The 13,688-nt window shown below is 34.0% G+C and overlaps 1 protein-coding gene across 11 annotated transcripts in view; it reads right to left on the reverse strand.

The window, feature by feature from the left end:
• LOC143233873 (5'-AMP-activated protein kinase subunit gamma-1-like) overlaps nucleotides 1-13,688 on the reverse strand; it is a 171,207-nt gene that overhangs the window by 89,519 nt on the left and 68,000 nt on the right. The window lies entirely within an intron of this gene.

Here is a 13,688-nt window from a genome sequence, read left to right on the forward strand (position 1 = left end):
CCCAATACAGGTGGCTAAATGTCTCCAAGAAAACAAACTTGTATACAGCTAAGTGTTAAATAATCCAAGTTTGAAAAAAAGCATTTAAGGTTAATTTATGCTATAAAGTATTACATTGGCTAATTCCCATAAGCTTGTAACATTGACTTGGTGACTACTTATCTTTGCATAGCTTTGTGTATTCATGTCTACACTGGTTCTGTACTTTTTGCCATTGTCATCCTTACATCATCTTTATTTTTATTTACTTGTCTCCTCTCTTTTACTAAACAATACTAATGAATATTTTATAACGTATGACAGTCGCTATGAAGGCAGCAGTTTTTTCCTGGCGTGATGAGTTTTCTTAATGAAAATCATGTGTTGAAGTTAGTGAACTTGGACTTTAACTTGGAAAGTGAAGAAGCAGTATTTCAGTAACTTCAGCACATGATGCCCACCAAGACAACTCATCACGTCAGGCTAAAACTACTGCCTTTAAAGTATACGTCATTTGTTAGAAAATATTCATTAGTATTGTTTAATAACAATATGGCAAACATGTAAATAAAGAAGTTCTACAACAAACAGAAACAAAAGGAACACCGATAACAAAAGTAGGAAAAGAGATGCATTCTTTGGTCATGTGATGAAGAGAAAGGTGATGGAATATCTTGTAATAAGCGGGGAATGTATGAAGGAAAGAAGTAGAACTAGACAGTGAGAGAACGAAGATCTTGAACATTTTAATAATTAGGCTACACAAACAGAGGGTGACTGATGTAATCACAAGTGTCTGGGACCTGGAAAGGTAGAGGAACATGATGATTTGCACTACATAGCACAGTACTTGATGACATTTGACCTACAACGCAAAAGGGGCAGCAGCTTGGCAACAATGTTTCATGATTAAAATCAGTGTTGCTAGTCTTGAAGAAGCTGTTTCTAAGATATTTTCAGTGTGAAGTCATTTGGCGGTATAATACATGTCTAACAACAACAAAAATACACATGATCGATGTGGCTGATGTCTGGCGATTTTCTTCAGTAAATTGCCTACCAATTTACATTTGGTAAAGAGGGACTGATGGCCAGACAAAAGGTCGTAGGATGTAGTTCCTATAGTGAGAGACAGTTTTGAGGCCACTGAAGGACATAAATATTTGTAAATTACCCATTCTTATTCTAGCTCACAATATACTCTCACCACCACCATATATCATATTACTGTTTGAAAATAGGCATATTTTTAGAGGAGTCTTGAAGCAAATTATAATAGAATTACAAAAAAGTAAGATTCTTTCTTTTAAAAAAAATGTTTACGCATTATTGGTGTTCTTGACACCTTTACAGACGAACTGTTTTGTGTTTTTCTGTGAATGGACGTTACTTCATTAAATGTCTTACATACAGGTCAGCTCTGTGAAGACTATCTAGACCCGAATAAGGTGACATTAAAATATAGTTTCTCCTCTTTAAAAACTAGTGTATAAAATTAAAGTTGAACAAAGCATTAAAAAGATGGTAATATACAGCAAATAGGAAAACTTCAGCAAAGAAAGAGAAAAAATAAACTTTCCTTACTCATAATTAGTCGGTTTAAACGATACAATTTTCTGACCCAGTAAAGCACTTAGACGTCGCCAAATCTAATTGTAAATTTCCCTACACGATTATTGTTGTCTTCTTGAAAATTGTAATGACTCACATTGTGATTTATTGTTTTACTGTCAGAGAGATTACTGTTCCATATAGCAAAATAGTAGTAATAATAATAATAATAAACACGTTTAATAAAAGAAGAAAGGTTTAAACTATAAATAATTAGTGATTTGCAAATTCATGGTGAATTATGAAAAGAAAAGTTTGTTTGTTTGTTTTGGAATTTCGCACAAAACTACTCGAGGGCTATCTGTACTAGCCGTCCCTAATTTAGCAGTGTAAGACTAGAGGGAAGGCAGCTGGTCATCACCACCCACCGCCAACTCTTGGGCTACTCTTTTACCAACGAATAGTGGGATTGACCGTCACATTATAACGCCCCCACGGCTGGGAGGGCGAGCATGTTTGGCGCGACGCGGGCGCGAACATACGAGCCTCGGATTACGAGTCGCACGCCTTACGCGCTAGGCCATGCCAGGCCTATGAAAAGAAAAGAACTGAGTCACTCAATTTATTTAATGTATTTCAATCATTCGTTATACTAAGATGATATCTCCAAATACCCTGAAATCACAGCATGCTGTTGTTGTAGAGATAACATATACAACGTTACTTAAAAAAGAAAAACAACTTAATATTCATTTAGAAGCTTTTAGAAGTTATGCAAATAAAGTATGAAAAGTTTAAGATGAAGATAAATATTTTTTATTCCTATAATGAATTTCACCTTTCATTCATAATGACTGTAAATTGTCAGAAGAACTTTCAGTAGAAATATTGTTAGAAAATATGATTGTGTACAACTTACTTTGGTAGCTAAAAAATTGCCAAATTTGGTAAAAATAGAGAAATTACAGTAATTGTTAATTCTCTAGTAAGGGCTCTGTTTACTCGATCAAGCCCGAATACGTAAGATTAAGCTGAATATAAGCCTACGCTATTTTGCAACAACTTTGACAGAGAAAGTCAACTTGACTCTGAGCACAGTCCGAAATGTAGGACGAGATCTATTTTAAAATATTGTAAAAAACAAAACAAAAACAAACTCGTCTTAAATGTACGATAATACAATACTTGGAACTTTATGCAGGTATGCGAAGTTTATCGATATGTGATCAAGCCTCAGAGCAGAATCCTGCAATAAAAGACAGCAGAATCGACAACTTGAGTGTAGGCCAGGCATACTAAAAGCTCCACCATTGGTTAGGAGGCGATTCTACAATCTGCTAACAACTGCAAGCACATAGATAAAGAACTATTGATAATTAAATAACTGTTTGATAAATATAAACATATTCTTAAAGAATCGTTTTCGCAGTACATATTTAGTTCTTTATATTATATTTCTGTTTAACATGACTTTTAGTAGTTTTTTTGTAAATTATGGATAATGTTTGTACACTGATTAAAATTATTGGATAATTATATCTTCACAAAAATTATGGATTAGTTTTTCCTTTCAGCATTGTTGGATGAAAGAAATATTTCTGCTATTGATAAATTTTTGGTTTAAATTTCTTAGTTTCGTTAGGTGTGTTTTCTTATAGCAAAGCCACCTCGGGTTATCTGCTGAGCCCACCGAGGGGAATCGAACCCCTGATTTTAGCGTAAAAGTAAAAGATACACTTGAAGTAAAAGTGTATCTCAGATGGTACCAGCCATCCGGAGATACACATTTTCTTCAAGGGGGTTTCTCGTCATCAAGAAGAAATATAATGAAACTCTTACGTACGGTCCTAGTCAAACTCAAAGTCATGTTGTTGTTGTTAAGAGGAGAGTAGTTATACTTAAAATTGTGGTCTACTGCTGTTATTTTCTGTCTGGATCTTTAATACGCAAGGTGTGAACTGTTTTGGTGTCACTCTATAGATGGCGCAATATTATATATTATTTCGGCCATATATATACACAGACACACGTATACATACATTATAGTAACAATTTTTAATAAAGTAAATTACATATATATCTGTTAGTATGTTGGGTAATTCTTATATAATATCAATAAAAATTTAAATAACTGAGAACATAGACACTGAAATAGTTTCATTTTTATTATCTTAACGAAAAGCCGTTAAAAATACGCACAGAACAATTGTAGGAAAGCAACAGTACATACTCTGAAATTAACCAATAAAAGTCTCTAAAAGACGAGAAAACTTACCTTATACATTATTAGAAAAATAATAAAAACTACGAAATTATTTCAGTTGCACATAAAGTCATCAATGTTATTTTTAGTATCTGTAATAAAGTTTGCAATTTAACGATTTCAAAAGCATGCATATTACCAGTAAATTTTAGCAACGACAACAATACATTAGTTTCATCAATTTGAACAAGTATCACAAAAGTAACAAGTATCTTTAGGTTATTCAGGTTTTTGTTCGTATTTAGACGATATTTGCTACAGCGGATCTATAAAATAAAAGGTGTGTGTGTGTATTCTTATAGCAAAGCCACATAGGACTATCTGCTGTGTCCATCGAAGGGAATCTAACCCTTGATTTTAGTGTTAATGTTGTAAATCTGTCTCACCGGGGTAATCACTTCCACCTGAAAATGATGATTTTGGTGGAGAAATCTATGAGCTTTGCTAAAATAGAAAAGGATGGGTCAGAAGACTGAACTGTTCAAATCAACAGAAATAATTCATTTGATGTGTTAATGGAAGCACAACTTGTTATGATTATAACTAAATCGTTTTACCAAAATTCAGCATTCAACCTCTAGAAAGCTCATGATTAACCCTGTTATAACCTTCTAAAGCTATTTTAAGACGATGGTCGAAAAATAGGTTTAAAACTTCTACATTTATTTTTTTAAAGTTAATGAACTGACATAATTGTTATCGTAGCCTACAAAAACGATCTAGAGACATAACATACGTTTGTCAGTAATGGTTAACTCTTTTTACTTCCGAAACAAATATACACCTTATCTCAGATATTCTATAAGGTTTTTTTAAAAATCACAGTTACGTATTTTTTATGTAAAACAACACGCTTTTGTTTCTTGAAAAAAAACCTGTAAATACAGAATTCTCAAGTTTCAACTCATACAGCAGTAACATTTATCATTAGGGGCACAGGGGTAAATTGTATTTGTAGTATTTCGCGTAATACTACTCGAGTTGCCTAACCACCAAGCTATGCCACGCCTAATGAAATGAGAATGAGTAAGAAATGTCCAACAAACAGGGAAATAAAAATTAATTTACGTCAACATTTAGTCTGCTTTTATTTTTATCAATTTTTCAATTACTACGCATTCTCAGATCACCCTGAAATACAAAGACCAAAAGGTGTTAGGATAATCAAGATTAGTATTTTAATCATACGTGATATCTTAGTATCATTAATTAATGACATTTAAATTAACGTAAAAGTGATAATTTTCTAGATGTCACTGAAAAAATCATACGAAAAAAGTGAGCTGTGCGAAAGCTTTCGTTTCTGTATAACTCAAATATGCATCCATAAATTTAATATTTTATTTTATAACAATGAAAACATTTTATTATAAATAGCAGTACGGTATACTCGTATACGGATATATATACACCATTTACAACTGCTGAAAAAATTATGTAGATACCATACTCCATATTCTAATAACATAAGTTTGTCTTCTTCAGGCACGTTTTGTTAAAGCATAAAATATATTTTGCACATAAAATGTTTCACGTTATCTTTATAAATGCCCGGCATGATCAAGTGGTTAAGGCACTCGACTCGTAATGTGAAGGTTCTATGTTCGAATCCCCGTTACACCAAACATGCTCACTTTTTCAGCCGTTAGGGCGTTATAATGTGACGATCAATCCCACTATCCGTTGGTAAAAGAGTAGTCCAAGATTTGACGGTGGGTGGTGATGAGTAGCTGCCTTCCCTCTAGTTTTACACTGCAAAATTAAGGACGGCTAGCGCAGATAGCACTCATGTAGTTTTGCGTGAAATTCAAAACAAACCATACAAAGTATATTAGCATAACCATAATAAATTAATTAGGAGTGTGACAGACAAAGTATACCAGTATAACTACAATAAACTAATTAAGAGTATGGTAGACAAAAAATACTAGTATACTCTCAACCTCCACTCATTACACTTACTCGTAGTCTACTGATACTATTAATTTTCAGACAATCTGCTCTTCATGAGAACCTTTAAGTGCGATAATGGTGTTAAATTCATGTACGAGAATAGTGCCATGGTGGTTAAGTGACTTCGTTAATAAATAAAAATATTCATCGGAAATTTAAAGTATAAATACATTCCCTACAGACATAATACTTTGTCAGTTAATAGAAAAAATCCAAAATTTGGAAGAAAAATATAATTATTTCTACAAATAAAGCTAAATGTAAATTTTGATTTATTTATAAAAAGTTCTACGCTCTACTTGTAGGCGAAATCAATAGTGCACAACATTTAGGCTTCTTAACCAATCTAAGATTACAGTGATTAACAATTTCATTAAAGCTTTAAGAATATTTACTAAAAATCAAATCCTTTTATTTTGATTTACCTTTCCTGTGACGTTCCTAAACAGCATGAATCTACTATTAAATTTAGATCTATTTTCAGTTCAGCAACAATAATTAAGAAACTGGCCATTTTACTGAATAGACAAGTAACCCAAACACTTTTCAAAAAAGAAAGTAAATGTAAGGATGGCTAATATCAATTATACGAAAACAAAACAAACAAAATAGTAGAGTCCCTAAGAATGTTTCAAGATTGAATGAAACCAAAATTAAGAGTAACAAATACTTTTATTTATTGCTTTTGAATTTTAAATGTTAAGCTGTGTTGCAGCCCACAGACTTCATCAGTATTCTAATACAGGAATGGGCAACTTATTTTTCATAGTGGCCGCAACTGTGGCTATTGAAAACAGCGTTGGCCACACTATTAAAAAAAATTGAAAGATGTTAATTTAATCAAAATAATTGCATTTCAACTAACATTCTGTGTGAAAATTCATGGTAGTTTTCATCTACAAGTTTCGTGAAATTTGGCTTAATATCTCTGCTCAATAAGCAACGTAGCTCTGCTTCTAAATTTGTGTCAGTGAACCGAGATCTGTATCTAGACTTGAGAAAATCTATCTTAGAAAATGTTGACTCGCACACCCATATGGATCCAAACATGGAAAATAATTTTGAAATTGCTATCTTTAAATTTGGAAGACTCTCATTTATCAAAATAGCGAGTCATATCTCCCTTACAGAACATTTTTGTTTACCTTTTATGTGTTTTACACTTTGCAGGTTAAACATCTCGTCTTCAAATCCACACTTATCCAAAAAAAAAAAAATGTAATTCCCTGACTGAAATTTCCTAAGTCAACTTGAAATGGATCATACAGAAATTCAAATATCAAATTCAAATTTATAAATTCGGAGAAATATGATTCAAAGTTTTGAGATAGATTTTTCATACAGTTTACATACAGATCATCTTTAGCATCTGATAAATCATAGTCAATATTTTCCAGAAAACTATTCAACTACGCAAAATGTGTCAAATCGTTCTTTTGTGATTGTTCCGCAAGAAGGTTTAGCTTTAATTGAAATTGATGAATAGACTGTGATTGCTCACTTACGATTTTACTCTTCCCTGAAGCTTCGTATTCAAATTATTCAAGTGAGCCATCATGTCGTACGGAAAGTGAAAATCACACTGCCATGACAAAGTTTAAATTTCAAGAAAATTTTCAATTCTACCTTTTTCAACAAGATACCCTTTTATTTGAGGAAATAAGAAAGTAAATCTTTCCAAAGCTTTTCCTCTACTTAACCATTTCACATTTGCAAAATCAGTAAGATCATCAAAAGTACAGTCATTGCTTTTCTCCAAAGACTCAACAAACTGTCGATAGATGAGAGAACTTCCACTTCTAATATGATTCACAATTTTTACAACAATATCCATCAAATTTTTCAATTCATCACTTTTAGACATTTAAGCACACAAATTTTCCTGATGCAAAACGCAATGGAAAGATGGCAGTGTGGACTTTATATTATTTTCAGTTAAATGCTGCTTCAAAAGAGAAACAAATACTAATTTCTCCGCGGTCATGGCGGGAGCACCATATGTTGTGACAGAAACCAGTTTTTTAAAATCCAGATTGAATTTTTTTTACATTTCAAGGAACCTTTCAAAGAGGTTTTTTTCTACATATTCGATCTCACAATCCACAAAGACCAAGTACTTTTTCCTTTACTTGAAGATCTGAAATTACATATCGAACCCAAAATAGCAACTGTGCAGTGTCACTAACATCTGTTGACTCATCTAGTGCTAAAGAAAAATACAAATAGTCTTTTAGTTGTTCAAGCAACTGATTTTGCACGTCTTTCGCTAACTATAGAATTTTGCGGACAATTGCTCTTCGACTTAATTGCAAATTATTTACCTTTTAAAGAATATCATTTTTTATTTTTGAATCATAATTCTCCAATTAAGTTTCAATCAGTACAATCAATATTTCTTTCACTAGTTCAGCATTAGAAAATATATTTTTTGAGCAAGAATCCAAGCTACTTTATAGCTAGCTAATGTAACTAGTTCTATCGATGATAAAAACATTTTTAGGCCTCCCTTTTGTTCATGAAGTTGTGCTTTCAGACGGCTAATTTCATTCATACGATTTTTGCTATCAACTGAAAATTTTTCATCAAATTCGTTTTGAAAATTGTTAAAGTGTTGCTTGAGGATGTATGCTTTATTATTCCTAAAAACTTTGTAACACAAAAAAAAAAACACATTGGTTTATTATTTGCTTCAATCACTGCAAATTTCAACTTCCAACTTTCATTATATTCTCGTTTCACGTTTTTCCAGTCACGTGCCATTATCTTTTCGTCAGTAATGCCAGAATCAATCAAATTGTCTTTATTTTCTGAGTGTTCACCATCATTTGGATTCCTTCGTTTTCGAATTATCCGCTTATCCATATTATATGATTAAAAACAAAATATATTTAAACACTTGAAAGTTACACAATAAAAATGTTTGCAAGCGCATGCAAAACAACACACACTCGATAACACACATATAAATCAGACTGACGTTACAAAATGGGCGGAGTCTGTAGCAGTAATGAAGCGCACGACATTAGCGATGGTGTGAGACAGTGAAGTTGCTGATTAGAAAATTTGAGACAAAAAATAACTGATGGAAAAAGTTGATTCCTAAACTCGAGCTGGCCACAATTGTGCTATCCACTGGCCATGGAGTTGTCTACCCCCCTCCATAGCATGCGCACGCGTTTCAGTGACATCATGACAGCGCATACTGTAACGTTAAGCGCACCTTACGTGACGTCACTTTAACGTCTACTTACAGACTGCACTACTGTATAATGATGTAAGTAATCCTCCTTCGGAGAAACTACAAGCCACGAGAAACAATTACTAGGACAGCTTCGCAGTTTACTCCATATCGGGATTTATCTCTTCCTCTCTCCTGTAGTGTGGTTTAAGATTGTTGATTAACGTGGATATTGATATGACACGAGTGTCAGAGTAAACTGCACTTACTCTGATTCCTTCTAGAGTAATAATTTTCGCGTACGTATCAACATTTGTTCTTGTGTGTATTATCACTAATGTTCGCCATCACAGTTTTACAGTTCATTATATATATATTTATATATATACATACATACATACATAAAACAAACAACACATTCCATTAGTTTTTATATCAATTAGAAACAATTTTGCATAAAATACTCTTTAAATGTCATCAACTTAGTTAAAAAAATTTCAGTCTGGTATTAAGTGGCCCGATTAATTCCTTATTTCTAAAGTATAGGTTGACTGGTGAGAGGTGCTTGTATTTACCTCCATGACATATGTAAATAGCGACCTACCTATGTGAACATAGGTCTTCTTTTGCCAGTTTATCCCAAACTAATTAAAGGAATTACGCAAGAGTCCATCGGTGATGGTTTACATGTTTGCGTAGTTGTGCATGAATTTGATGATGTGGTTATATACTGTAATAAGTATGGAGTATTGTATTTATTGATGTGCTTCGGTGTTATTTTTATCCATGCTGGAAATGCGTATTCTATAACAAAGCGTATATTTATTATCTATATTTTTGATAACATTGTGTGGTGAGCTTCCATAGTTTCTGCATAGTTTGTACGTTCCCGAAGTTTCTTTGTTAGTATATTATTGATATGTTTAGCCCACGTTAACTTAAGAGTCGTAGGTTAAACCCAAATATTTTGCTGATGTTGTGGTCTGGAGAAGTGTTCCATTTATATATAGTTTAGTATTTCATTTTTATGTTTTGTCTGTTTTGTAAAAAAAAAAAAAAAATGCTAATTGATTTTTGGAAATATCTATTTTTATTCAATATTTTTGGCAGTATTCTTCTATGTTACTTAACTTAGAAGAATTTTGATGAGAACCGTTAGTTTAGGTCTTTTAAGGGAATATTGCTCACGTACATGATGAATAGAATATTGCTAAAAACCATCCTTGACGGACGGTTACCCTTAATATTTATTTCACATTTTATATTCTTCAGGAAACTGTATTGCCAGCACATGATTCCGCGTGGTAGTTTACATTTTTTCATACGGTACCCGAGACTACCGTGCCAAATTTGCATTCTTTATGAAAAATTGCTTGTTTTCATGAACGCAGGAATTTGAAGATAGATTGAAAAGTGGCGTTAAATGTTCATACAATCGCCGAGTGCCTTTTTAAAGTTAATACTTTGTCCTAATAACATAGGAATCATTTGAAAGAATAATGCACGTAAATTGAAAGTAAAAACAATATTTTTTATTTCATTTTAAATAACCACCATTACTAATGGAATGCGTCTGCCTGCTGGACACTCCACAGCTTCTCAAACCTTGGAATCAGAATGCACAGTGCCACCCTCATTCCATGTTCCACATTGATTTTCGCGCGGTACCTGCTTTTTTATCACAGCAACCGCCGAAAACCCAGCTTCGCAGAGATCGGACATCGCAAATGGAATTAGGATTCACTAAGCTTCAGCACTTAGCAGCGAATATTAATTTTTTACTGATATCAAAACACAGTTGCATGCTGCCAAATTTTGTTTTTAAAGTTTTGTCACAAGACATCTCAATAAGATTTTATTCTTCTGCAGAGGTAAATTAAGATGGTGCCTTAGCCTTGAATTGGACTTAGATCTATGCAAACTTCTCCATATCTCCTGTAAAGTAATTTTCAAGCCAGTCACTGAGCTGTGTTAGGTGCTCCTCAAAAGCAGATTTTAGTTCGTGAGTCAAACCAACTTCACTGGATGTAACAAACTGCTACAACAGGGAAAACCACTGTTTGCCACCATCTTCATTAATTTTTCTTCTCCATCGTAGTGACTTTTCTCTGAAGGCTGAAACCTTCTCCGAGTTTCAGAATGTGTGTTGCTTCTCCACAAAGAGAGATTCAACGCATTCAGTTGTTTTAGGAGATCGCACAGGTATGCTAATTTTCACAAAAAAATCAGTATCCAAGAAATTTTTAGCACATTCGTGTTCTAATTCTTCAAGATAAGAGTAGAGTTCCTGTCGTACTTCGAACACACGGGACAGTATATTCCCACGGGAGAGCCATCGCGAGCTACAGTATTACAACAAAGATACGTGCTCGGATCACATATCCTCGCACATTTTTTTTTTAACAAAAAACCTCGACTTCTGTGGCTGAGGTTTTGTAAGGTTCGCCACTTTCAACACACTTTTCAGGACTAGGATAGGTGGAGAACTCAGGTGCTTTGACGCAAGGGCTTCCCTGTGGATTATGCAATGGACCCACAGTGCATCAAAAACATTGCTTCGTATGAGTGCCTGCAATCCTCCATAACAGCTGGACATAGAGCGACCACCATCTGTATAGACGCCAACGCACTTAGTCCAGTCTAAACTGTTTTCACACATAAAAATGTCAAGAATCTCAAACAAGTCTTGAGCCTTTGTACCTGCAGCGATACTCTTACAAAAGAGGTCTTTCACGATTTTTTCAACATGCATGAACCATGTATAGCAAATCAAATGAGCATCCCTGATACTATTCATTGCCTCATCTAGCAGTAACCCGAATTCCTTCCCTTTCATTTTTTCAATTAGCTGATCGTTGAGGTTGGATTCTACGACTAATGGTATTGTTGGATAAAGGCGTCTTTGAAAGCAGTCTTCCCACACATTCACCCTCCATAATATTCACCATATCCACCACAGCCGGTAAAATCAGTTATTCTGCGATGGTACGAGGATTTTTACATTTCGCGACACTATATGCCACCTTATAGGATGCTAGCAAAGCAATGCTTGGTATTGATGCTTGTTTCAAAAATGTATAATTTTGTTTTTTCAATTCTTTTAACCTTCTGGTAAAACAATCACGGGATTTACTAGCCATGTTAGGATAATTGGTCTCTAAGTGGCGTTTCAGTTTACTTGGAAACATGTACTCTGAAGTCAAAGCATAATACATACTGCGGACACTCTTCATGATGTACATCTACTGAAGTAAAACCAAAATCTAGATAACTATCGTCATATTTCCGTTTCTTCACAACTTTGCCACTGGTCTGTGGTTTACCATCCTTTTCTTCACTCCCACACTTCTTATTAACGTTCAAATATCTTTCCATTTTTATCCACAAGGACTAAAAATCAACAAAATAATTCACTGAACTTCGGTAGACCTCGCAGACACTTAATCACAACACCCTTCAGTTATTTCGATTACTGACGGTACCGGAGAGTCGACAGGTATTTATTTATACAATCTAAGAAACGAGAGTACGAGGAGTTACTGGCGGAGCCGAAAGTACAAGTAAACAAAAACATTCGAGAACATCGCCGAAAGGAAAGTAGCGCAATCTAATGTTAAAACTGTGAACTATTTCGAGCTAGTAGTTCGCGCGATGTCCGACAGATGTCGATATCGCTGTTTATCTCGAAAATTTGAAATATCCCGCAGTACCCTGGGGCGTCGAGGTGCACAGTTTGAGAAACACTGCCCTGAGCCAAAGTCCTATATGGAAACTTTAATTTGAAAATTTCCTAAATCAAATCACGAAACATTTTTAAAATGGCTATTAATACGCCATAAAAAAATTCAAATAAACCGATTCAGTTAAATCCGAGATCCCCAAAGCAATGTCAGGAAGCGTTGAATGTAATTTACGATCTAATTTTGGGTAGGAGTGAGGGCGGTAGTATTTGTTTTCCGTTCTTGCGTTCCATAGAGAATGATGTTATGAAAGTAAGGCACGGGAAAATTTAAAAGAATGTTTGAATTATCTTACTTTCTTGTGTCAGTTAATATTTATTAAAGACTAGAATTCCAAGTCTTAACGTCACCTCTGGTATAATAAGCGCATTAGTAACTTATCTTTTAAAATACAATCTTAGAAAAAATGCTTAAATAACTAAATCTTATTGGAATCTTTAGAGTTAACTGAATCGTTACTCTGAGTATGCGAGGCAGTAACACGCTGTTGAAGATAAAATTCCCAAGTAAAAAGGGTACAAGTTAGTCTCTCTTTTAATCACAAACTGCTTTTCATTTGTTGTTTAACATTTTAGTGTTAATTTAATTACGCCTATAACAATTGTTGATCAAAAGATCCGTATTCAGGACGTCAACAACATCTGGTGCCCAAATACATGTTTCCAGATAGAATACTGTGACGATACGAGTCAAAGCGTGCCCTGATTTGTGAAACAGTTCTAGTACACGAATAGAGGTTGACCAAAATAGTGTCACAATTACCAATTTGAAAAGTTTGGCAATGCTACAGATCTGAAGTTTCTTGGGAAGACACTTCAAGTCTATCTGTATAAACACTAGTTGATAATATTGTGTGTGTGGACGTGTGTTTGTTATAGCAAAGCCACAGCGGGCTATCTATTGCGCCCACAAAGAAGAATCGAGCCCCTGATTTTAATATTGTATACCCTAAGACTTAGCGCTGTCCCACCAGGGGACGATAATATTATAGACGTAAAATTATTTCTAACGAGTAAAGTAAACT

This window comes from Tachypleus tridentatus, chromosome 12, assembly GCF_004210375.1.
Source record: "Tachypleus tridentatus isolate NWPU-2018 chromosome 12, ASM421037v1, whole genome shotgun sequence".
NCBI lineage: Eukaryota > Metazoa > Arthropoda > Merostomata > Xiphosura > Limulidae > Tachypleus > Tachypleus tridentatus.